The sequence below is a fragment of the Sus scrofa genome, chromosome 6 (genome assembly GCF_054392235.1).
Source record: "Sus scrofa isolate SSC_HxYL_T2T_F1_AM1 chromosome 6, Sscrofa_HxYL_maternal_Yorkshire_Landrace_v2.0, whole genome shotgun sequence".
NCBI lineage: Eukaryota > Metazoa > Chordata > Mammalia > Artiodactyla > Suidae > Sus > Sus scrofa.
The window spans coordinates 34,925,015-34,951,982 of NC_139388.1; the positions used below are offsets into that span (position 1 = coordinate 34,925,015).

Consider the following 26,968-nt stretch of genomic DNA (forward strand, 5'->3'; position numbering starts at 1 on the left):
CAGAAGCCAGGGCTGCAGCTGAGAGCCAGGCATCCCTTCCCTGTCCCTTCAGCCTCAAGCACAGTCTTGGCCAGCTTTGGAGAGGTGGGAGAGAAGTGGCTTCCCCACAGAAGGTCTCAGCCCCGTCTAGACCCCACATCTGGCTGTCCCTCAAAAAGGTCATTCGCTTTTCATATTTTACATGAGGATTCTTTCTTGAATGTTTGCGCATGATATATGGAAGGTGCAGAGTTTATGAAAGAAGCAATTAAGTGGGTGGGACCTGTAAATCATGCTGATATTTAAACATATGTTCATTTACTGCTGTGCCATTATTATTATTCTACTCACCCTCTCCCCAGCCCACCTTCTCCCAATCCCACTGACTCAACCAGGGTACAGAGCTCCTGCTTCCAATGCTTCTTCACCTCTCCCTCTATGTACTTGAGCTTTGGAGAAAGCCTGAACCCAAGCCTGCTTCTCCTGCGGGCAAAGCTGTCCTACCCCTTCTTCTCACCATTATTGTCCTAATCAGCCTCTGCAGGTTTCCTTCTTAAATGTTTCTAAACCTGTTCATCTTCATGGAGACCTTCAAAGCTCATGGAGGAAACCTTCAAAGTTTCCTCAAATTCTTGTACTATGGAGGTTAATCAAAAGATTCCAGGTGCTGTGTAGAGATTAAGGGCTTCTGGGGTGGAGGAGATTTTCAAACTTTATCGCCTTCCAAAAGGGAAGTTATTGGGATGTTGCCTTACCCCTTTGAGCCATGGTTTTGTCATCAGCGAAATAGCAAAATAGGGAGAATTATACCTTCCAGAGGGAGCTGTTAAAGCATTCAAATGGAATCCTGTGTTTGCACCAGAATGAGCTGGGACAGAAAATAGAAAATTCCATAAAAACTCCACAGTCCCTGTGACTTTGTCAGATGGAAGCTGACTTCTCATTCACATAAGCTCCAGTTGAGAGTGTAGCCTTCCATGTGGTGACTCAGGCACTCAGGCTCCCTCCATCTGGTTATTCCCCCATATTCGAGGGCCCTAGAGTCCTCCATGCAGCCCTCTGCTGATGAGAAGACAGAGGATGTGGAGCTTGGGATCCAGCCTGAAGTTGCACCTATTACTTCCATCTGCATTCCACTAGCCACACGCGCCCCCTGGCCTAACCTAATTGCAGAGGAGGCTAGGAAATACTGTTTTGCTATGCATCCAGGAAGAGAAGGAAATAAGATTAAGCAAACATGTAGCACAGTCTCTGTTACTGCAACCCCAAAATAGTCTTCCCCTCTGCAAATGCCTAAGCAAATAGTCAGAAGGTCAACCCAATAATTCAAGGTGACAAAGCCAGGAAGCAATGAAACTAAGACTCATATCCAGATTATCTGACTCCTGGAGACTTCTCTCTGAATACTTTACACACTATCACAAGGAGGGCAAATGGGATGCATTTCGTATACAAACTCCTATCAGTTGTTAGTGGGTAGGGAGAGGCTGGGTTGAAAGAATGCTGAAGCAGTGTTGCTGTCTGTTAGGAATGTCTGCTGTGCATTCAGATGGAGGAGTAGCATCACTGACAGTCCTGTTCTGTTCTCTAATATCCGCTCTAAAAGCACAACCTACCTGGAATAGCATCTCTGCCATTTCCTAGCTCCATGACCTATACTTGTTCACCTCTCAGAAGTCCAGCTTTCTCACCCTGTAAAATTGGGATCATATTTGTAGTACACTGTTGCTGAGAGGTTTTTGTTTTGTTTTGCTTTGTTTTGTTTTTTGTCTTTTAGGGCCGCACCTATGGTGTATGGAAGTTCCCAGGCTAGGGGTCGAATCAGAGCTACAGCTGCCAGCCTTCACCACAGCCACAGCAAAGCCAGATGCAAGCCACATCTACAACCTACACCACAGCTGCTCATGGCAATGCTGGATCCCACTGAGCAGAGGCCAGGGATCAAACCTGCGTCCTCATGGATACTTGTTGGGTTTGTTACCACTGAGCCAATGGCAGGAACTCCCTGAATGGTTTAAGTGAGACAAAATACATGTATTTGATAGCACAGGGCTTTGTACTCAGTCAAGAGTAGTTACTATTACTAATTTCTATAAATATTACCCTGCAGATGTGAACAATGAGAAACATTAGCAGGTGTCTGCTCAAAGTGCCCTTTGGCAGACATGGACATCTGTGACAGTCCACTGAGTGCCACTTCACTCTTGTGCTTTCTTCTAAGGGGAGTGTCAAGATTCTCTAGACTATGGGATGGTGGCATCCAGTTCAAGAGTTTTGTCTGATGTTTATTCGACCAGTGTTTTTAAAAACCGTATGTATATGGAGCATTGTACTAGATGCTGGGGACAATGGCAATGGCAGAACACAAGTCCCTGGCCACCAGAGCTTACAAGTTAGGGAGGGACCCTGGACAGTGACCTTGTCAACATCATCTGGGGCAGTGTGCTGTTCCTCACTCCCTAGCAGTCCTGGGCGAGGGATCAAAACACGTGGCCAGAGCTCCAACATGCCGTGTGGCTTTTGCCAGCTCATTCATCCTTCTGAGCCTGTGCTTCCTCTTATATAAGGTGGGTCTCAACCTCCTTTGCTCTGAGGGCAGTTGCCAGGATCACATGAGAGCTTTGCTTTGTGGGAAGAGCTTCAAAAGGCAAGAGACCTCTGGGAAGCAAAGGGATTCGGAAGGCCCCTTTGAACAGCCCTTTTTCTGGCAGAGTTTCCACCAAGTGTCCTCCCAGAGAGCAAGCAGGCTTGGGTGCACACAGGGCGCTTAGTGAGAAGACATGGAGGCTCCTCCTCCTTAACACCAGCTTCCTCCCCACCCCCCACTGATGGCGGGCCATCCTGGGCAGTAGAACCTGCTGTAGAATTGCTGCTCCGAGTTGTCGTTCCTTGACTGTGTGGGCAAATGCCCTACTCTTGACCTCAACACCCCATCACTTCTCATGAAGGTCATTTCTCACGTGGCCCTTAGCAGGAAGGAAGCTGAATATGATGTGCGTGAGTGCGCGTGTGCACGTGTGGGTGTGGGTGTGGGTGTGTGTGCAGGAGGTGGCTTTTCTTTTATGAATTAGCCCTACTGAGAATTTCATCTGCAGAGCTTCAGCTGGGGATTATGGATGCTTAAGGATGATCTGAATGCAGGAGATTTGTGCACATGATCTACAAACAATGACAGCAAGAGTAACAATGAGGACTTCTATAAACAGCGCTAAAGTCCTCACTCTTCTGTGGGCTGAAATTTCAGGTCCCTGGCTTATTTACTTGGCAACTCAACAAGATAAGTGATACCATTGTTCCTGTAGGTGTCCTGTCTCAAAGAATCCCCAGGACATACATGAGATCACAAGAGTGGCTATCACTTACAGTGCACTTGGCTTGGACTAAGCACCCTTCTCTATATTTTTATGGCCTAACTCACGTAATATCCTATAATGCACCCCACTGTGCAGATGAGGAAACGAAGGCACAAAAAGGAGATGCAACCAATCAGCCAGTGGCAAGCTAGTAACTCCCAGAGAAGTCTGACTCAGAACCACACTCGTAAGCTCCACCCAGGCTGTCTCTGCATACAAGGACGTGTGCCTTGGCAGTTCAGTTTCAGGAGGTTGGTGGGGGGTAGGTGTGTATATGTGTGTGGGGGGGTGTCCTGGGTCACCTTTGATAGCAGCTCCTTTTAGTTATGCAGTAGGAATATCTCTGTCATTGTTTCCTAACATCTGTCTAACACATCTGCTTTTTGAAGGCACTTTCTGATCGGCACCTCTTATTTCCTCCTCAACCTTCCCTCATCAGAGTTGAGTAGGCTGGGATAAATGTACCCATTATACAGATTCTGGGGGCAGTGTTAGTCTTGGTCCATCTTGGGATCTCACTGCAATGCAGATTCTGCTTCAGCAGTTCTGGGGAAGAGACTGAATGTGTCTCACCCACTCCCACGTGATGCTGAGGCTGCTGTTCTGGGAACACACACCGAAGAGTGAGGGTTTTGATTCATTCCCCTTCCGCCTGCCTCACGGCACAACCTTCTGTGTGCTGCCTCTGCCCAGGACCTACAGAGACCCTGAGGCTTTCCTTAAATCCAGCTCTTGACTCCAGCAGGTCCTGCCCATGGGGATGGCGTTGTTGACCTCACCCCTTGATGAGTCAAAAACGCCAAGATGCCTCTCCTGGGAAGGTGGAAGGTAGAAGGAGCCAGAACACTCCCCAGTGCCCATGCCGCTGGGTCTTATCACACCTCCAGCCTTTGTCTCTTTGAGCTCTTTCCACTCTGGGTTTTCACTTTAAAGCACAAGTGGTCACCTCCAGGTCAGTTTCTAATCCCTCTCTAGGTAATTGGCCTCAATGAGGTGAGGGCTGGATGATTATACAGCCGCGGGGTTGCCCCTCCCCTTGCCTCATGCCTCAGACAGAGCTCATTTTATTTCTGGTTTTAATGGGGTGCATTTATTGTTGGCCTTTGGGTTGTTGGTGTCTCCTATGCCCAGTGTGGGGGTTTTATGTGGATGCTAGGTCCGATTGCCCTTTAGAAAGGTCCTGCTTTTAATTAAGCTTTTTTCTCTAGTTGAGCATGGGGCTTCGGCATTTTAGTGCTTTAAAAATAAACATTTATTATCACTTTTTAATGGTCTTTATCATTATACATCCATAATCCAAGCTAAAACTGACCAATCACCCCAAAGCCTCTGCTCTCTTATCATAGGAAAAACCTTTGTATTTTTCAAGGAAGACAGGCAATCATCCTCTTCTAGAAGCCCCAGGCAGAAATACAAACCTCCTTGTATGCAGAGAGGCCCAGCACCCTTCTCACACAGTTTCTCCTTTATAGGAGTTCCCAGAGAAAGCCCAGGGTCCTGCATTTCCCTCCTCCCCACTCCAGCTCCAGACAGGCGGACGTGCTCTATCTACACAGTGCTTCTCTGATTTCCCCTTACCCACCACATTCCCACATCTCCAGATCCACCTGATCATCCAAAGTTTTGCAACCTCTTCTGTCCTGTTCTAACTATTACATTACACTTGTTTTACATATGTATCCCCTCTCCCTAACAGGACTCATCAACACTCACTCATGCATTTAGTCAACACGTATTTATTGAGTATGTACAATGTGTTAGAGCCCATGCAAGTTGCTGAAGCTCTAGGGGTAATCATGGCAAACACAACCTGCCCTCACAGAGTTTATAGTCTCACCTAATGAATTATAGAAGTACAATTATCAAAACTGTTATGACAGGAAATAATGGAAGCCTGAACCATTTGGAATTGCACATTTCTTGAGGCCAGCTACCAGATTTTCTCTCTTTGAGCTAAGAGATGATTTTGACCTTCCTTTAGAATGAGAAAGTGGTATAACTGACAGACCCCTGGGATATCCTGCTAGTATCCCCTTCTTCAGCAGAAATAGAAACCATATATTCCCCCTGATCCCGTCTTACTCCCTGTGCCAAATATGCATCATGGCCTGTCAATTCATATCCATTCTTCTGTTTGCTCTATCCCTCTGAATCTGAAAACTGGCAAACTCCATCACCTAGATCCCCTTGCCCCCTGCGTTTCTGGATGCAGCATTCTTAATAGGGTAGAAGGCAGAGAGAAGCTAGAAGCCTGTCTACTTCTGGTGACATCTCTGCAAACAGTAGTGGAGATAACTCTTGCACAACATCAATATCTGGGTTTCCAGCAGCATCTTGGCAGCAGCTCCACTAGCGTTAGGGTCAACTGTATAAGTCACTGGTTAGTACCGTGAGCTTATGCTTCCAGTAACTCTGGGCTCATGGACTCCATCCCAGAGGTAGTAGCAGGTTTGCAGTCACCAGGTAACATCCATTTCCTGTTCTGCTATTCTAGCTCTTCCCAAAATGTTGTTAACTAATAACTTTAACTAAATTCTTCTCAGCTTAAAAGTCTAGAGTGGTCCCTGTTTTCCTGATAGGACATAGATTGATCTCAACACCACCACAATCATTTAGCCACCAACTCACCAATTCCTATCAAATACACATCTTAAGCTTCTTTAAAGTCTACCGTTCCTCCTTCCCCACTGTTATTCCCATGCACTTGGTCTGAAATGCATTTTCTGGACTATTGCTAGTGCAGTTTAAATGGCATTTTCTAAGTGCTAGTTTATTTCTCTCTCTTTCTGTCTCTCCTCCCACCTATCTTCACATTTTTTTTTTTTTTGTAAATCTGAAACTGCCATAAAATATAAGGTTTAATTTATAAAGTGAAAAAAAATTCAGACAAACAAAAGCTGGGAGGAGACTTACACTATAAGTCCTTCAAGCAGGATAAGGTTATACCAAATGGAAATATGGATCTACACACATACACAGATGAAAAGTTTAGACATGGTGACTACATAGACAAATAATATTTTCTTGTTATTTAAATATCTTTAAAAAGTAAATAACTTTTTTTGTGTGTGTCTTTTTAGGGTTGTACCCACAGCATATGGAAGTTCCCAGGCTAGGGCTTGAATCAGAGCTACAGCTGCCAGCCTACGCCATAGCCACAGCAACACCAGATCTAAGCTGCATCTATGGCCTATACCACAACCAATGGCAATGCTGGATCCTTAACCCACTGAGCGAGGCCAGAGATGAAACCCTCTGATTCATTATCATTGAGTCATGATGGGAACTCCAAAAGTAACTAACTCTTTATGTGAAAGTTAATAATAATGTGATGTAAGTTTTATAGCATATTTAGAAATAAAATTTATGGCAACAATAGCGCAATGACTGAGAAAGGAGAAATTAAGGTAAATTATTCAAAAATTATTTTGTGCCACATGAGTTGGTATTTTCTTGAAGGGAGGTAGTGATAAGTTTAAAATGCTCTATAAATTCTAAAGCAACCAATAAAATAACAAAACAGTTACAGTTAATAAACCAACAAAGAAGATAAAAAAGGAATCTTCACAAGTACTTAATATAAAACTACTTGGAAAAAAAAAAGGAAGAAAAGGACCAAGAATAAATGAAATCAATAGAAGGCAACTAGCAAGATAGTGTATTTATACTGTCAGTAATCATATTAAATGTAAATGGTCTAAATACTCTAATTAAAAGGCAGAGATTTTCAAATTGGATGAATAAGCAAGAACACACCTTTATGCTGCCTACAATGAATGCACTTTAAATATAGATATAAATATATTAAAAGTAAAATGATGGGGGAAAATATTGCCATGCCAGCGCTTATTTAAAAAAAAGCTGAAGTAGTTATACTAATACCAGGCAAAGTAAATTTCACAACAAAGAATATTACCAAACACAAGAAAGTAACTGTAATTTCATGAAGCAGACTTAACAATCTTGAGAGTTTATACATTGCAGAGGTTCAAAATAGATGAAGCGAAGACAGATAAAACTACAAAAAGAAAAAGAGAAATACATAATAAAATTTGGAGATCCCAATAATTCTTAATAATTGAAATAACAAGTGGAGAGAAAATCAGTAAGGATATAAAGAAAGTCTTTAATAGTATCACTAACCAATTTGATCTAATTGACATTTAGAGAAAACTATACAACAAAAGCAGAACTCACATTGTTTTGGGTGCTGTTTGAAATATTTAGGAAGATAAACCATATTATCCCCAAACTAATTTATCATAGATTGGCACACAAACTCTGAGTATCAGTACCTTTGTGTCTTTTCACATGGTGTTCCCTTGGCATGAAATACCCTTCCCTGCTCACTGTCCTCACCTCCCCCACTAACTCCCGTTCATCTATCAAAACTACTCAGCCATTACTTCCTTTGTAAGGTTTTCCTCGGCTACTGCCGTCTCTTCTCATGACTGTAATGCATTGTACATACATTCATCCTCTGTGTCATAGCATGTGAAGTTATGTGTATAGTTTTTTCTGTTTCTCCCACTAGGTGATAAAGACAAGATTTAGGATAAAAATTACATTATTACAATTAATAGCAAGTGCTATAATTTACTTATTAACAATAGCTGTTGTTTATTGAATACAGATAATGTGCCATATACAAACACACATTGTATTTTTAATAGAGAGACAATTTTAAGAAACATTTAATAACAGTTACGTGTTGGACTCTGGGAGAGTATATAGAAAATGTCCTTGAAAAGACATTTGGAAAGTGGTCCTAAGGGAAGATGATGTGACTCTGCCGACCGACCGACCGCTGTTTGGCAGACTCGCCAATCACTATAATTTTCCAAATCAAACCAGGCGGTGGAAGGATGGCATTTGTCTCCACACACCAAGGAAATCATCTGAGTATTAAAAAATGTATGGTTATTTACTCTCTTTCCTCAACTTTTACTTCCAGCAACACGACAAAGTAGGGATGTGGACCACATGCTGGCATAGACAGTCTCTCTGGGGGCCCCAGTCAGAACTGTCTTTTCGGTGAGGGAGCTAATGAAGCAAGAGCCATTCTCTGACCTCTTGTGCCATCGATGAGAATAAATTACCCCATTCAATGGGGAAGAATATTTTTCATTCATTGATTCTTGCAGCTATCCAATAATCTGGATTGCCTCTTGCACTTAATCTTTCACTTGAGAAGGAGAAAGTGCCCTCACAAAAAGGACCCCCATTGTGCATCTCACAAACTTTGCATTTGATTTATCTGTGGCAAGCCAAGGAGAAAAACCAGATTTTTCATCAAGCATGCCCTGAAATTGTCCGAATCTTTGTCAACAGCATCCTTCTCACAAGGAAAAAGAAGTGATTTGATATAGGACGCAGGCCTGATGCTTGGTAACATGATCCTAATGTCCTTTTTGGCTTGACTAGGTGGATCAAAAAAGTTTGATTCATTTTTCTTGCTGCAAAAGTCCTATATTCTTGGACTAGAAATGAAAACCATTTTTCTTGCTCAGTCAGAAAAAAAAGAAACACATTTGCCAAGTCATTATATATAACCGATTGAGGCAGGAAGGTGCTTAGGAAAATGCCCAAGGCAAGCAGTTACCACAGCACCAAGACAGCAGAACTTAATTGGCATGGTAAGGGAAATTTGCCATGTCTTCTCAGATGATGACACCATCAGGGTTTGCCCCTTAGAGAGCCAGCAAAAATGACTGACACGTAAATAGGCATCACAGAAGTCTAGGGAATATTAACACCTGCTGCTTGGAGCTGAGATCCTACTTTAGTTGTTTCTTACGTGGGAAGACTATAGGAAAAACTATTTTCCTTTGTAAATTCATGGCTCTTGAGGCTGCTAGAGCTGATAGTTCCAGGAACATGTTCAGGCAAGATGGAAAGCTGAATTTTCAAACCAAAAACCCATGATGGGGAGAACATACTGAAAACAAGCCTATCCTATACGAATCAAGGTCAAGGATGATAAAGGTCAAGCTAGTAGTTTCCTTTTTTTTTTTTTTTTTCCCATAGACAGACTATTTGGACAGGTCTTTCTACTAATACCATTGTGTTTGTAATATGATAATTAGATTGTTTTCCCATGTGTAATTCCAACTAGAACTCCAGGGTCATGTTATAATTAACCACGTCAACTTATCATGAAGAAAGTTCCCTTCCTTTCTTTCCTCCCTCCCTAAGACCTTTGTGGCTCAAAGGCCACAAGCCCACTATCTTTTTAATACAAAACTGGGGATGAAGAAGCCCTAGGTTCCGATACCCAAAGGGAAATACACTTCATTTATACATGACTTTATTTCAAATAAGACTGATTTTATTTTATCTATTTTTTTTTTTTAGGGCCACACTCATAGCATATAGAGGTTCTCAGGCTAGAGGTCGAATCAGAACTGTAGCCGAAGGCCTATACCACAGCCACAGCCATGCCAGATCCAAGCCGTGTCTGTGACCTACACCACAGCTCATGGCAACGCCGGATTCTTAACCCACTGAGTGAGGCCAGGAATCAAACCTACATCCTCATGGATGCTAGTCAGATTCATTTCTGCAGAGCCATGATGGAACCTCCAAGACTGATCATTTTTTTATGAGCCTGTGAAGTTCCAGAGGGTAAGATTTTTTGCTTGCTAGCACCTGGCACAATATCAGGCACACAGTAGATGCTTAATAAATATTTCTTAAACAATTCTGCATTGATCTCATCTCTGGATATTTTGTGAGAGATAAAGTGCATGAAATCCCTTTGAAAATTTAAGAACGCTGGGAACCAATGTGGTCATTTTCAATATCTACAGCTAGACATCTGAGTCATCACAGCAAAGAGAAAAGCTGAAGACCTTAATAGATCAGAAAATGTTAGAAGTAGAAGGATCCATTACAAAACAGGAAAAAAGGAGTTCCCACTATGGCGCAGAGAGTTAAGGATCCAGCCAGGTATGGGCTTAATCCCCAGCCCAGGACAGAGGGTTAAGAATCCGGCATGCCGCAGCTGTAGCTTAGGTTGCAGCTGCATCTTAGATTTGATCCCTGGCCCAGAAACTTCCATATGTTGTGGGTGAGGCCAAAAAAAAAGGAACAAAATCCATGTTTTTTCCCCCAAGTTCCTGACTGGCTGGCTAGATAAGAAATCCAAGGCTTGAGGAAATGTATTCTCATTACTAGTAACACCTAATCTTTACTGAGTACCTCCCGTGTTCCAGTGCTATTCTGAGTACTTCATACAGGTCATCTCATTTAAACCTCCCAGCAACCCTGTAAAGTAGACACTATTATTACCGTCATGTTTAACAGAGAAATCGCAGAGAGGTTTAAAAATTTGACCAAGGTCACCCAACTTGTAAGAGGTCCAGCCTGGATGCATGTTTTAATCAGAAAGAGATGGAAGCATGCCCCAAGTAAGATTCATGTTTACATGCATTTCTGTCAAATATAATTATTTATTGGAGCTAGATTTTCTAAATCAACATAATTAGGGTCTCTCAGTAATGGTAGCATTCTTCCCTTCCTCCAAGTATGTTAGAATTAAGACCCCTGAGCAAGATTCCAACCGCATCAGTCATTAGAATCAAATCTCTTGTTTTCCTGAGAAAGATATTTTCACAAATGTCACTTCCACAACTTGGTTTTTGACACTAGCTTTAAAAACCAGTTACATCAGGAGTTCCCCTGATGGCTCAGCAGAAACGAATCTGACTAGCATCCATGAGGATGCAGGTTCGATCCCTGGCCTCGCTCAGTGGGTTAAGGATCCAGCGTTGCCATGAGCTGTGGTGTAGGTCGCAGATGCAGCTTGGATCTGGCATGGCTGTGGCTGTGGCATAGGCCAACAGCTACAGCTCCTATTCCAGCCCTAGCCTGCGAACCTCCATATGCCATGGGTGCGGCCCTAAAAAGACAAACAAAAAAACCCAGTTGTATCAGCTCACTATAACATGATTCCAGATGCCATGGAACTTTAAGTCTCTTTTCTCCCCAGCTTTATAGTGAGATCTGAATGGAAATTACCCAGGCAATTAATTCAATCTTTTGAACCTCAGTGTCTTTATCTGTAGGATGGGAATAAACATGCACACACTGTAAGGTGAGAATTAGCACACTATGTTGTTGCGAAGATACAGTGAGATAATGTAAAACCTGTAAATGATATCTATCAGGTGGAACTCAAAGGATGTCCCTAAATTCTACTACAAAACCTTTGAAGTTACTTGGACACGGCTTAGGCTTATCCTAGCCCTTTTCCAGACAGAGAGAAAAAAAAAAATTCGAGACAATACCCCCTGCTAAGTACTTCAAAATGGAAGTATTATAAAAGTTATTGTATATTTTGACCTTTAAAAAAAAAACCAGTGTTTAATGACACTTACCTGAATATTCTCTATTTGCATGGTTTCAGGCATACCTCGAATGACCCTATTCCAAGTTTATTTATTTTTAAACCACACCCAAATGCAGATTTTCACTCATTGAGGTTGTGCTCCCCCACAATCCATGCAGATGAGTGAGGTCTTAAAACAAATCAAATAACCCTTAAGAGGACATCTCCACCCCCCAGCACAAAACTAGCAGCTGCTGTATTGTCAACACAAGCCTGGTGATGTGCTCGCAGAGAGTGAGCCATCAAAATGTGCCATCTTGGCTTTCAGAGACCTTGTGGTCTAAGACAAACACACTGACATCTCATGACAAGAAGTTTAAGAACAAATAAGAACATATACATGGTGGGACTATATGAGACATCTACGATTATCTTTATTTATTTATTTATGTATTTATTTTGCTCTGGGGGCTGCACCGGCAGCATACGGAGGTTCCCAGGGGTCGATATCTGAGCTACAGCTGCTGGCCTGTGATGCCACAGCCCCAGCAACACCAGATCCGAGCCGCATCTGTGACCTGCACCACAGCTCACAGCAACGCAGGATCCCTGACCCACTGAGTGAGGCCAGGGATCGAACCCACCTCCTCATGGATACTAGACAAATTCGTTTCTGCTGCACCACAATGGGAACTCCCTATGATTCTCATTTTTAAAGCAATTCTTTTCCTGAGTCGTAACACAAAGATTTCAAAGTTCAAATGGAACAGAAATAGGTAAACAGAATCTAAAAGTCTCCCTTTAACCTACCCATCTGTAACCAGTGACTATAGGATGTTCTCATATGTATGTGAGTGTGTGTTTATATACGTGTTTATTTTTATGTGTATATGCATAAACATAGTGAATAAGTATATATTTGCTGAATATATACATATATGCAAGTGTATTTTTGTTTTTTAAATAAAAGCTAAATCATGCTGTACAAATGCTTCTTTAGCCAACATTGTCACGTAGCAATCTGTCTTGAGAGGGAATGTATTTTGCTTTTGTTTATTGGATAGAAGAAAACAATTGATGTGTAAGTTAAGTTTTTGTTACTGTGTTAGTTGTACAGGAAAGTTTTAGGTAAGGGGAGAGGAGTTTGAGATGGAGAAAACAGGCAAAGACTATGAATAAAAATACTTTTCAACAAGAAAATGACATTTTATAACAGAAGCAGGGAGAAGGATAAAGGTTAAGGGACTGAGTGACAGCCTTCCAAGAGAGAAGTCATTTCTGTGCCTGCAACCCAAGTCCAAAGCTGAACTAACTAGTTTAAAATAGCACCAGACGGGGAGTTCCCGTTGTGGTTCAGTGGTTAATGAATCCGACTAGGAATCATGAGGTTGCGGGTTCAATCCCTGGCCTTGCTCAGTGGGTTAAGGATCCAGTGTTGCTGTGAGCTGTGGTGTGGGTTGCAGACATGGCTCGGATCCCGTGTTGCTGTGGCTCTGGCATAGGCCGGCGGCTACAGCTCTGATTGGACCCCTAGCCTGGGAACCTCATATGCTGCGGGAGCACCCCAAGAAATGGCAAAAAGACGAAAAAAACAAAAAACAAAAAACAAAAAAACAGCATCAGAGATTTCATATATGAACTTTGACCCTACCAAGGGAGCAACTAGGTGGCAAAGGATGGGGCCCACCCTTCTAACAGTCCCAGACTGGGACCACTAGGCCCATGAAAAATAAATCAGAGTAGAAGGGAATGGGGGAAGGAAGGAGAAGAAACTTGCCATTTCTTGTCAGTGAACACAGTGGAAATGGGTTAAGTTGGCTCAAAAAAGACTCAAGTCCCTTCTGTGCTAATTGTGTTTCGGTATCAAGAAGGAGATGGGATTTTGTGCCTCTCTGTTGGCTTCCACTATTAGCTGAAAAGAGCCAGAGAATTTTTTTAATAGAGGCTCTTCTGTAAAGAAAGCGGGGAAACAATAGCTAGCTGTCACAGCCAGCTGATATCTGCCTTTGATCAGCCAAATGAATGTTGCAGGCATTTCTTATAGAAAGGAGATTGCTTATCGATCTATATCAAAATATGCATGCTAATCCTGGGCAGCAGAGACTATTTTCAAGTGGAGTTAATAATCTGATTGCTGCCCTGTCTGGAGCAATTCTCTGAACTCGGAGCTCTAATCAGTCTGGGGTCTTGCAGTCAAATGTACTTTGCTGTTTAAATTTGGATTTGTGACATTGATTGAGGAGCCCTTGTAAAGGTGTTGACAAATCAAATTGTTTGTTCCAGTAGTGTTTTGCCAGAGATCAAGTCCAAAGTAATACGCAGTGAATTTGTTCATTACTAGTAGGGTGAAAGGAATGATAAAATTCACCTGCATCATTATCACAGCCACAAGCCCAATAAAAGATATGTTCTGTCTGAAGAAAATGTAGTTTTGTGGGTGCTCCAGTGAGTTATACAAGGGGGGGACTTGACCCTCTGGACCTGGAGGATATTAGATATGTTTTAAGAAAGATGGGCCAATAAGTCCATTCCATGTTTGAGCTCAGAGCACTTTGTTTATTTAGTTGGCAAAGAAACAGAAAAAGATGGGCAGAGAGAGGTCCCGCATTATTGGAAGAAGCCCTTAGCCACCTGGACCTGTGTGGAATAAGAGGCTTTCATCCACAGAAAGAGGAAATGACAAAGGGAAAAAAACAACTAGGACCTTGAGGGTGGCTCCTGCTGAAAGTGAGGAATGGGGGACCCTTGTTCCCAACAAGGACCAGAGCCAGAAGGAGCAGGAGTAGTCTTGATAGGTCTATATGTCCTCATACCCCTCTGTCTGCTCTGAGGCTGATTTGGCAGTGCTGTAAGGAGAGATGGAGCACAAGGGACAGTCTACAGATGGGTTCTCCCAGAAGCAGAGCCTGAGGTAAGGATGTGCATGCAAGTGAGTAATTTATTTTGAAGATGATCCCGGAAGCCACCAGTAGGGGAGTAGGGAAGTGAGACAGGGAAAGCCAGAAATTGAATATAGGATGCATTCATGTGAAGATCACTGCCATGGGCACTGGGGATCAGCCCTGCTGGGGAGCCTGAAATTGCAGAGAGAAGCTGACCTCATGGGAGGCAGCTCCTGGTGGGAACTGAGGGAGGGGAGAAGCTCCTCCTTGAGTAAGCAGTGGGGCTGCGATCACTACATAGGGCTGAGCATTTGTATTGCTGCAATGCTGTTGGTTTTGTTAGCAGATGTAGATGGTATTTCGGGATTAGGCACAACTAGCCTACTGACCAGGTTTGTGGGAACAGACAAATTGGGTTTTATATTCTACCTTTTCACACTACTTTGCCATAATCAATGATAATACTGTTAACAATAACAGTATTATCTGCTGACATTTATTGCATAACTTTCGTCTATCCAGCACTTTTTTTCTGTATTTAAGTACACTCTCTTTGTGGGTTTCAAACTGCAGATTGTTAAGTTTTTAGTGGATCTGAAATGACTTACTGGGTTGCCTGTGAAACAGAAGAGGACAAAAGAGAATAGACTAGAATAGATTATATCAGCATGGAAAATATCCATTGCAGGGATGAGCTTTGCTAATGGAAAGCTTTGTTTCAATTGTGTGTGTGTGCGGGCTTGTGTGTATGTGCTTGTGTGTGGTGTGTGTGTGTGTGTGTGTGTGTGTGCGTGCGCATGCATGCGCATTGGGGCTTACGCATTTCTCACTATAAGTCAAGGGCAGTTAGAGGAAGACAGAGTTTTCTTCCTTAAATCTTGAGGATTGATGTTGTTATTCCCATTTTACAGGTGAGAAACCTGAGATTCCAAGATGTTAAATAACCAACACAAGTTCATACAGCAAGAAAGTGACAGGGCCAGGGTTTAAACTCATCCACAAAATGTTTACTCTTACCCCATAGCAACCATAACCCCGTCAACTCTTTACAGCAGAGAAAATGTAAACCCTGTAACTCACAGAGAGGCTGCATTGGGAAGCCTCGGAGACCATCTGCTCCTCCAGAAGGCTTGCAACTGTTCTTTTCATGTCTGTAAGAAGAGTTTGGTAACAAAACCCATTTACTATCAAACGGGAAGACAACAGAGTGCTCTGTGGCGTTGTAGCCTTGTTGATGTCGCCTTAATTTATAACATGGCAAATGGTTAGGCAGATGGCATTTAATATATTCCCAGACATAAACATGAGGCTTAAGTTGTATATGGTATATGTTCCTGAGCTTCCATAAACTCTGTAGGGGGTAAGGCTATCTCTTCCCCCCGCCCCCGTCCGCACACGGGCAGTGTTAACCATTCAGAGACATAGGCAGCACATGTAGAACTGGCCCGGCTGACTTATGTGATGGGCTTTCTGGCTTATCTCAGACAGCACCAGCCTTGACTGAAATAGTCATGTCAGTCACTCAAGGCAAAAGGCAAGGCAACTGAAACATGTCTTACACTCTTGGTCTTAAGAGGGTAAGACACCTTGGGATGGGCCTTATCTTGAATCTCACAAGTCATGTCACTCTGTTTTTTAATTAGTAGGCTTTTTTTTAGTGTAGTTTTTAAATTTACCAAAAAAACAAAAAAAAAAATTGAGCAGATAATATTGGCTGTTCCCATATTAACAGACAAACACACACACGCACACAGAGTTTTTCCTATTAGTAACATCTTACATTAGTGTGGTATGTTTGGACAGTTAATGAGCCCAAAGCGATATATTATTATTACTAACTAAAGTCCATAGTTCATTCAGATTTCTCTAGTTCTTACCTGGTATTCTTTTTCTGTTTCAGAATTCCATCCGGGATTCAGTGTTACATTTGGTTGTCATGTCTCTTTAGATTCCCAGCTTTGACAGTTGTTTTTCAGACTTTCCTTGTTTTTCTTGACCTTAACAGTTTTGAGGAATACTGGTCAGATATATGGTAGGAAATCCTTTGATTGGAATTTGTCTGATGTTTTTCTCATGGCTAGATTGGGGTCATGGATTTGAGGGAAGACAATCACAGAGGTAAAGTATCATTGCAATCACATCATATCAAGGATGCATATGATCAACATGGCATTACCCCTGACGTTGACCTTGGTCACCTGGCTCAGGCAGGTGTCCAAATCACCTTGTCAGATTTCTCTCCTACAAAATTACTGTTTCCCCGCCTTCTATACGGTCCTCTTTGGAAGAACCTAGGTAGCCTCCACTTAAGAACTGGGGGGTTATGTTCCCCCTCCTTGAGGGTGAAGTATCTACATAATTTATTTAGAATCTTTAATGCATGGTAGATTAGGCTCTTCTTCATTTATTAATTTATTCAATATTTCTTTATATAAGGACTCATTTATTTATACCATATACTCATGGATATTTATTTCTTGCTTTGGGTTATAATCCAGTACTCCCTTTTTTTTTTTCTTTTTTTTTTGGTTCAATTTTTTTCAGCTTGGACCACTGGGGACTCTTTCAGTTGGCCTATGCCCCCTTGGCATATGGCCATCAATGTGTTGAGTTTTTCATTGTTGTTTGTTGTTCGGTTTTTTTTAGCACTGCCTTACTTTGTGGCAATGCAAGATGCTCCAGGTTCATCTTTATTTCTTCCTCCCAATCCAAGGATCAGCCATTATTTTAAAGAACCCTGATGACTTTAATTGGAAGATAGTATTGGAAACCAAGATCTGGGCACTGGATGGGTTTGTCCCTACTGGGATGTCATTGCATCTCAACACTCTAAGTTGGGAAGGGCAAAGGAATATATGTGTGTATGCATATATTTATATATGTATAAATAACCATGTACATACACATATCTATAAACATTTCTCTATCTGACCATCTCTCTCTATGTTAAGATAAACACGAGTTCTTCCTGGTGTCTCTAACTCTGATCCATTACCACATGGATCATTCGGGTCTGTATTACTTCTGTAAATTCCCACTACAACATCAAGAAACCTGCCTCCATCTGCCACCCATGGAATGAACTGTCCAATTCTCATATACATTGATAGCGTTATCAGAATTGTTAACCTGTACCCTCACTGGAAACAGCTCTATCAATGGGAGTACCATGCTTGTGTGAAGTTCCTTTTGCTTTTAGTCTTACGGATTCCATTTCAAGGTTACTTAGGTCAACTCTTCTTCCTCCATTCCCTTCTGTGATATTGTTTCATACATTTATAATATAGTAAGTTTCTCTTATTACAGTCTACATTCTTTCCTGGGATCCCCTGACTTCCTAAGTTATTTTTTCAAATTTTATACATAAGATTGACCCTTTGTGCTATAAAGTCCTATGAGTTTTTGCAAATATGTAATGTCATGTATCCACCATACAGTACTCTACAGAATATTTTTACCACCTTAAAAATCTCTCATGCTGCCTCTGTTCATTCCTCTCTCTTTCCCTCCGAACCTCTGGAAATCATTGATCTTTTTAATATTATTTATTTCTTATTTTACCTTTTCCAGAATGACATATAACTGCAATCATACAGAATACAGTCTTTTCAGAACGGTTTATTTCAGGCAATCTACATTTGAGTTTCCTCCATATCTTTATGTGGCTTGATAGCCCATTTCTTCTTATCACTGAAAAACATCCCATTGTATGGATGTACCGCAATTTATTCACCCACGGAAAGACATCACAGTTCCGTGCAGTTTCGAGAGAATAATCAAAATAAAGTTGCTATAAACGTTTATGTGCAAATATTGGTGGACGTAAGTTTTCAACTCAATTGAGTAAAGACCTAGGAGTGCAATTGTTGTGTCACATGGTAGGATATCATTAGTTTTGTAAAAATAATATCATATATTATTATTTATAAATAATACATGTCCATAAACTATTTTTTTTTGGCCTTTTGTTCTTTTTAGGGCCACACCCGCAGCATATGGAGGTTCCCAGGCTAGGGGTCTAATCGGAGCTGTAGCCACCCGGCCTATGCCACAGCCACAGCAACACCAGATCTGAGCTACGCCTGCAACCTATACCACAGCTCATGGCAACGGCAACACTGAATCCTTAGCCCACTGAGCAAGGCCAGGGATCAAACCCACAACCTCATGGTTCCTAGTCAGATTCGTTTCTGCTGCGCCATGACAGGAACTCCCATAAACTATTTTTTCAATCACCAGATAATATCCAATTATCTAGATATACCACAATTTATTTACTCATTCATCTGTTGATGAGCATTGGATTGTTTTCAGCCTTCAGCTATTTCAAATAGCAGCTATAAACATTTGTGGATAAGTCTTTGTATGGAGGTATGCTTCCATATTTCTTGGGTAAATACCTGGATGTAGAATAACTGGGTTAACGGCTCTCCCATGTTCATGAATACATTCCTTTGTTTCAACCCAGTTCCAAGAAGAATTATGAGCTGTTAAAAATAGATGTCTCTGGAATTCCCATTGTGACACAGCAGAAACGAATCCAACTAGTATCCATTAGGATGTGGGTTCAATCCCTGGCCTCGCTCAGTGGATTGGGGATCCTGCATTGCCATGAGCTGTGGTGTAGGTTGCAGATGTGGCTCAGATCTGGCATTGCTGTGGCTGTGGCTTAGGCCGGCAGCTGTAGTTCGGATTCAACCCTAGCCTGGGAACCTCCATGTACCGCAGGTGTGGCCCTAAAAATGCAAAAAAAAAAAAAAAAAAATCAAAACACTGTCTCCAAGCTGTTCTCTGACAGAAAGAAATGGTATGACATCAATTAAAACACTAGCCGGGGGGGAGGGGTAGGAGGAGGGAGTGGGATGGATGGGGAGCTTGGGGTTAATAGATACAGACTTTTGCCTTTGGAATGGATTAGCAATGAGATCCTGCTGTGTAGCACTGGAAACTACACTGTCTGGTCATTTATAATGGAGCATGCAAATGTGAGAAAAAAGAATGTATACATGTATGTGTAACTGTGTCACCATGCTGTATAGTAGCAAATTGACAGAACACTTTAAAAGAGCTATAATGGAAAAAAATAAAAATCATAAAAAAAATTTAAAAAAAAGAAACGCTATCCTCAGATACTGAGAGAGTTCAGCGCAGTCAGACACTTCTTCCACCCCATTCTTCCAGTCTTAGAGATATTTGTTATTATGTTAAGGCTCTTATGTTATGGACAGTGAAAGTTTTTTCTCTTCCAGTAGTTCTGTCCCCTCCTTTCATGCCCATGGATTCATAATTTCGCCGTAGGTTCTAAGGTTTTCAGGTTTTCAGGTTCATTCTTTTCTGTTTTCAGTGGCATGCCCCCGAAAGTATTTCTCCAGACAGTGCTTCGGGAAAAGCCTTCCAATCTTGTTCTCTCTTCCTGAAGATGTGAGTTACGTTCTCTTTAAGGAGGGGAAAAAAAGAAGAAAAGAAAAGAAAAAGAAAAAAAAGATGTGTCTGCTTCTTTTGACCTCTCCTCCTATAGAGTTCTGAGCCCCAGGTCTTCTTTTTGAAGCTGTTTTCTTTTCCATCCCTCTCTTCTCTGTTTCTTAGACAAAGGGTTTGCAGTGAGCACTTGCATTTTCTCTTTTCCCTTTAAGCCACTCACACATAGTTTCCAGATAATGGGAACACGCTATCTTTTTTTTTTTTTTTTTGGCTTTTGTCCTTTTTAGGGCCACACCCGTGTCCTATGGAGTTCCCAGGCTAAGGGTCTAATTGGAGCTGTAGCTGCCGGCCTACGCCACAGCCACAGCAATGTGGGATCCAAGCCACATCTGTGGCCTTACACCACAACTCACGGCAATGCCCTATCCTTAACCCACTGAGCAAGGCCAGAGATTGAACCCACATCCTCATGGATACTAGTCGGAGTTGTTTCTGCTGAGGCACAATGGGAACTACTCTCTCTTTCTCACTTTCTTTCTAAAATAACAACATAACTCACCTCTTTTCAAAGATCCCCTCTTTGTGCTGGCTCTGGAGTTTTGCAAAACTTTAGAGCAGAGATTGGCAAACTTTTCTTAAATGGCCATATAATATTTTAGGCATTGCCAGTCAGGAGTCAAAAACCAAAACCATGGGGAGTTCCCACTGTGGTGCAGTGGAAACAAATCCAACTGGTATCCATGAGGATACGGGTTCCATGGCCTCAGTCAGTGGGTCTGGGTCAGGGATCTAGCATTGCTGTGAGCTGTGGTGTAGGTCACAGTTCAGCTTGGATTCCATGTTGCTGTCGCAGTGGTGTAAGCCGGCGGCTACAGCTCTGATTCGACCCCTAGCCTCAGAACTTCCATATGCCACAGGTGCAGCGCTAACAAACAAACAAACAAAAGGTCAGGATTTTGGGGTGACCTGGACCATAAAAAGAAGTTAAAGTGATTAGAAAAGTATAGGGAGGGGTTCCCATTGTAGCTCAGTGGTTAACAAACCTGAGTAGCATCCATGAGGATGCGGGTTTGATCCCTGGCCTCGTTCAGTGGGTTAAGGATCTGGTGTTGCCATGAACCATGGCGTGGGTCACAGATGTGGCTCGGATCCTGCATTGCTGTGGCTGTGGCTGGCAGCTACAGATCCAATTGGACCCCTAGCCTGGGAACCTCCATGTGCCATGGGTGTGGCCCTAAAAAGACCAAAGAAAGAAAGAAAATTATAGAGATTTAAAGGGAAAGTCACTTAGTCCTGGAAGAAGCATCAGTTTACCACTCATCACACACCTACTTTAAAGAAAGTACCACTTACCCACAGATAACATCGTCCTAGTGTGTCTGGGACTGAGAGTTTCCTGGGATATGGGATTTTCCATGCAAACATCAGGAAAGCCCCAGATGAACCTATGTGTTGGCCTCTGACCCTGTGAAGCTTTGAGTCCATGAAAGGCTGCAATTAGGCAAGAATTGTGAGAGTGTTGTAGAAGGCCGAACACTGGCCCCCCACACATCCCCGCCTCATCCCTGGAACCTACAAATGATCCTTTCCATGGCAAAAGCAACCTTTCAGGTGTGATTTAGTTAGGAGTCCTGCCTTGGAGTATCTGCGTAGCCTCAAGCATCATGATAGGGATGCAGGGAAGTCAGGGTGTTAGGAGAAGATGCCGTGACAGTGGAAGCAGAGAGTAGAGTGATGCACTTTGACAACGTGGGAAGGGCCCACGAGCCAGGGAATGCAGCCCCCACTAAAAGCAGAAAAACACAAGGAAATGGATTCTCCCCTGGAGCCTCCAGAAGGAACCGGCCTGCTGATATCTTGGCTTTAGCCCAGTGAGACTGATTTCAGGCCTCTGGCCTCCAGAACTAGAGAATAAATATGTGCTGTTTTAAGTCAGGAAGTTTGTGGTAATTTGTTACAGCAAAAGCAGAAAACTAATATAGGGATACCTCAGGAAAAGAAAGGCCAAGGTGATGGACTTCTATAATAACACTCCCACTTGCCTCCAAGTGGATTCAGGAGATGTTTTGGAACCTGTCCCATCCTCCACATGTCCATCTGTGAAATGGGATAACACTAATAATACTAATCCTTTAACTCATGAGTTTGGATGTGGGTTAAAATTGATACTGCCTGTGAGATCTGGGGCTCCAGTGAGCTCTCAGGGTGTGTAAGTATGTGGTTGGTCCCTGACATTTCACACCCTAGGATCCACTGAGCACTGGGCATCTACTTGGCACAGAGATGGCTTGGTCACTGGGGCCCGTAGAATTGATATTCACCCTCTCATCCCAGCCCCAGACTGGGACACCCTCCCCTCCGACCAAGGCACTCTCTCAGGAAGCCACAGAGAATGAGTTTGGTGCCTCCCTGATCCCTGATGTTCAGAGAGGAATTTGCTTGGCCTTTCTGGAATGAAGGCTCAACCCCACCAAGCCTCGCACTGGAGGCCGGCTCTCTCCACATCAGGCACCCTCTTAAACATCTGTCTGTGGCATGATTTATTCTATTTTAAAATGAGGTTTTCAAACAACTCACTATCTTAATTTTAGCAGTTCAGCTCCTTTGTATGCTAACAATACCAAACATGCAAATGAGCTACCACTTTGCTTTCTAGCAAAAATGTTTCTGTGCAAACACTTGATTTTATAACGCACTTTGCAGCTTTCTCCTATAATTAGTTGTTAAATCTATATTTGACTTTGTCTAAATGGTTGCATTGCAAGGCTGTTTTCCTTGCCTCTCACTTTGGCTAGTTCATCTTACCCTGGCCCATGTATCTGTCTGCACAGGGGTATGGCTTCTTGGCGAGTTTTCAGACAGAAGACAGAAACCAGGAAAAGTGCCGGAAGTCAGGGTCTGGTTGCCCTCAGAGACCCCAAAGGCTACAGGTTGGTTCAGGTTCACACCAGGTGTCGCTCATCCTCTTTGGATCAGTGGATTAGCACGGCCTGTCCTTCTCATGGTGAGAGCAGAAGGACAGGAGGGCAGGGTTAACCATGCAGCTCATACCTAGCCTCTGCCTGCGTCACGTCTTCCAGCATCCAGAACCAAGGACAAGAGTATTCCTCCCACCCCCATGGTGAGTCCAAAGAAATGTGCATGGCCAAGTTCAATAGCAGTGGATGGGAAAGTATATTCCTTTGATGGCAGTGAGGGTGGAAAGGAGTGAATGTTTTGAACAATAATCTGATCTACCATGAGTACCAAAAGAACAAAGCTAGAAGGGTTGTTCATTCATGCTGTAGAGATTTATCAAATGACTGCTTTACACTGGACACTGCAGGTGTCATTGTGATTTAAGTGTTTAAACAAAAGATGGAAAAAAAATGTTTAAAAAAGGAGTTCCTGCTGTGATGCAGTGGGTTAACAATCTGACTGCAGCAGCTCCAGTCACTGTGGAGGCGCTGGTTCAATCCCTGGCCCCTTGCAGTGGATTAAAAGATCCAGTGTTGCTGCAGCTTGGTGTAGGTCACAGCGGCAGCTCAGATTTAATCCCTGGCCTACAAACTTCCATATGCTGCAGGTATGGCCATTGAAAAAAAAAAAAAGGAATGACATGATGACATGACCCTTTCTTTCCTGGGCTTATAATCTAGACTAAAGAGGTCATTCAGAATTCCCGTCGTGGCGCAGTGGAAACAAATCCAACTAGGAACCATGAGGTTGCTGGTTCGATCTCTGGCCTCACTCAGTGGGTTAAGGATCCAGTGTTGCCACGAGCTGTGGTGTAGGTTGTAGACGTGGCTCAGATCTGGCATTGCTGTGGCTCTGGCTCAGGCCGGCGGCTACAGCTCTGATTAGACTCCTAGCCTGGGAACCTCCATATGCCACGGGCATAGGCCTCAAAAGACAAAAAAAAAAAAAAAAAAGAGGTCATTGAGGCCAACCTCCAACTTGCCAGTCTCCTACAAATTGTAGTGCCTGAAGTGTACTCAGTTTTGGAGCCCTCATCAAGTAAAAGAATGCAAAGGCATGAACACAAACTTAGGCATGAAAGTCATGTTTATTTAAAATAAGAGGAGAAATTATGACAAGATGCTAATTTTAAAAAGCCTACAATTTTTTAAATTAAAAAATTCCAGAAAAACAAAAATACGTTAATTCATGAACTGCCTGGGACACCTCTCTAATACATTTTCCCTACAATTTTGGCTTCATACTCTGATTGCCTCTTCCTATGATGATGCTTTGTAATATTTTCTGTGAAGACAACAGAAAGTTAATTCCGTCTTTCCTCTCTGTGGTTGAACAAAATAATAAACATCATATTTGGACCGTGTAAAACATGCAACTTCACCAATAGATGTCCTCACTGAAAGATACAGGTTTGCAGTCTTCAAATACAATATTTCTGATAAATAATATTTCATGAGATGCTCATATAAATTGTGCTGGGTTTATAATTATATTGTCAATAAAATGCTGCTTTATTTAGTATATTCTGACAAGAAAGAGCTTCTATTTTGACTAGGAATTAGTGCGAACAGAAATTTCTGCTTATAATTGTGCACCTCTGATGAGAATAGAATTTTTCATAGCCCAGCTTCTGGCTCATTGCCTTTGGAACGTGTTTCTTCTCTCCTCCTGATTCTGGGGCTAGGCACCACAGGCCACATTCCTATCTCAATACCGTGTCTGTCTTTGCACTGTCATGTCACGATGCAGTGAGTGGGCCCAGAGGTAGGAGCTGAATTCCTGAACCCACACAGCCATCAGTGGCTTACTCTCCCTGGACACTGCAAGCCACATGAATGTATCTCATTAAGTATAGGCTAAAAGTATCCCTAACTCGGAGTTCCCGTCGTGGCGCAGTGGTTAACGAATCCGACTAGGAACCATGAGGTTGCGGGTTCGGTCCCTGCCCTTGCTCAGTGGGTTAACGATCCGGCGTTGCCGTGAGCTGTGGTGTAGGTTGCAGACGCGGCTTGGATCCCGCGTTGCTGTGGCTCTGGCATAGGCTGGTGGCTACGGCTCCGATTTGACCCCTAGCCTGGGAACCTCCATATGCCGCGGGAGCGGCCCAAAGAAATAGCAAAAAAAAATAAAAAATAAAAAAAATAAAAGTATCCCTAACTCAATGTCCTCTTGACCAGCTCCTAAAAATGTCAGAGGTACCCAACACATGGGTAAGTGTAATGAGAGGAGAGTTGGAACAGAAAGAAACAGCCGTCTTACCCAAGGGGAGTTAAAATACCTAATTTTGCAAATTTCACAGAAACACATCTATGTGGGTGACTATAACAAAAAACCGTAAACTGGGCAGCTTGAAAATAGCATTTATTCCTCACAGATCTGGAGGCTGGAAAGTCCAAGATCAAGTTGCCAGGAGATTGAATGTTGAGTGAAGGCCCACTTCCTGGCCATCTTCTGGCATCATCTCATATGACAAGAGCTACCTTACACCTCCGTTAAAAGGGTACTAATCCCATTCAAAACCTAATCACTGCCCAAAGGCCTCATCTACTAACACCATCACCTTGGGGTTAGGATTTCCACTCAGGAATTTGGAGGGGACACAAACATTTGATCTACAGCACACGTGATCACGGGAACCCACTGCTAAGCTCCTCTCTGGACCTTGGAAGGGGCCCTGGAATTAAGCTTCAGTAACTTCATGGTGAGTGCAGTCCTTCCTGAGCTCTCCCAACATGCATTTCCATCCTAAGATAGCTTCATGCCCAGGGTGGCATGGCTCCTTGAAGGAACTGCTCCTGTGATTTGTCCTGGAAATTGTGAAAAGGGAGGATCCAGAGACTTCTTTCCCTTTATTGCTTATATCATAAACTACCTGGCATACCCGGGTCCCATCCTCTGCCTGTCCCTCTCTCTCTCTCTTTCTAACCACTGATCTTGGGATTTATTCTTTCCTTGTTTCCACTTGCCCTCCAGAGTTGACTGCATAAACCACAGACTTCATGAAGAAAGCCTGCCCCAGCTTGCTTCAGCTTGCCCCAGCCCCAGGACCCACCCCAGAGAGTGCTCACCCAAGCACAGTAGGAAGTTCTTTCTAGATGAGACACTAAAATCTATATGAGAAAATACTCAAGCTCACTGCTAATCAGGAAAATGCAGATTGAAACCCATAGTGAGACATCCTCTTCGTCTCCTAATATTGGCAAAAATTTAAAAGATCAGTAGTTTCAGGAGCTGGCACAGACTCTGGCAAATGGGTGTCAGTACACTACATAGTTAGGGAGGCCTTTATGGGGTTAGCTATCAAAATTCATAAGGTGCCTACCTGCTAGGCCATGTATGTTTCAAAGGGCTTATTTTACAGAAATATACTCGTTTGCTCAAAGAGTTATTATAAGGATTTGGTTTTTAGTTCCCTGTGCTACAAAGTAGGTCTTTGTTGTTTATCTCTTTTATATACAGTGGTGTGTAGATGTATTACAAGGATTCTTTAATTGCACCATCAGAATAATGAAACAGATGAGGCAATATAAGTGTTCATCTATGGGAATCGAATAAATTATGATTCATCCATACTGTGAAGTAGTCTGCAACTGTGTGTGTTTGTTTGTTTAATAAAAGCTTGTTCTGACACAAAATATCCCTACGACCTATTAAAATGTGAGGAAATCTAGTCAAAGCACCATGCCTGTGGTATGAGCCCATTTCTCATGGACTGAAACACTTGGAAAAGTTTTGATGTTGCAAAACCAAATAACCTCTTGGGACCTCAGGCTCTTCCTTTGGAGAGAACGCCTCCCTCTTCCCAGGTGCTGGCAAATTAAAAGGGACAATGGGGACAAAAAGGTCCTATAAACTGCAAGATTCTCTATAATTCCCTGTTTAAAATTCATCAGCTAAAAGGGGATACTCACTGGACGGCAGGGATCTTCAGCTTCCTATCAGATCTGTCTCTAATTCCTCAAGTCTCCTATAGTCTATTAAAGACGTCTTGAGAAAGAAATTGTTTTGCTTTCTGCGGTAGCTGACTGTCATAGAGAGTAGGAAGA

The 26,968-nt window shown here is 42.7% G+C and overlaps 1 long non-coding RNA gene across 1 annotated transcript in view; it reads left to right on the plus strand.

Annotated features, from left to right (window-relative positions):
- Window positions 1-26,968, plus strand: part of LOC110260960 (uncharacterized) — a 189,727-nt gene that overhangs the window by 43,788 nt on the left and 118,971 nt on the right. Inside the window, exon 2 of the long non-coding RNA XR_014805898.1 lies at window positions 22,796-23,085. This is a non-coding gene — a long non-coding RNA (uncharacterized LOC110260960). The remainder of the gene's footprint in view (window positions 1-22,795; window positions 23,086-26,968) is intronic.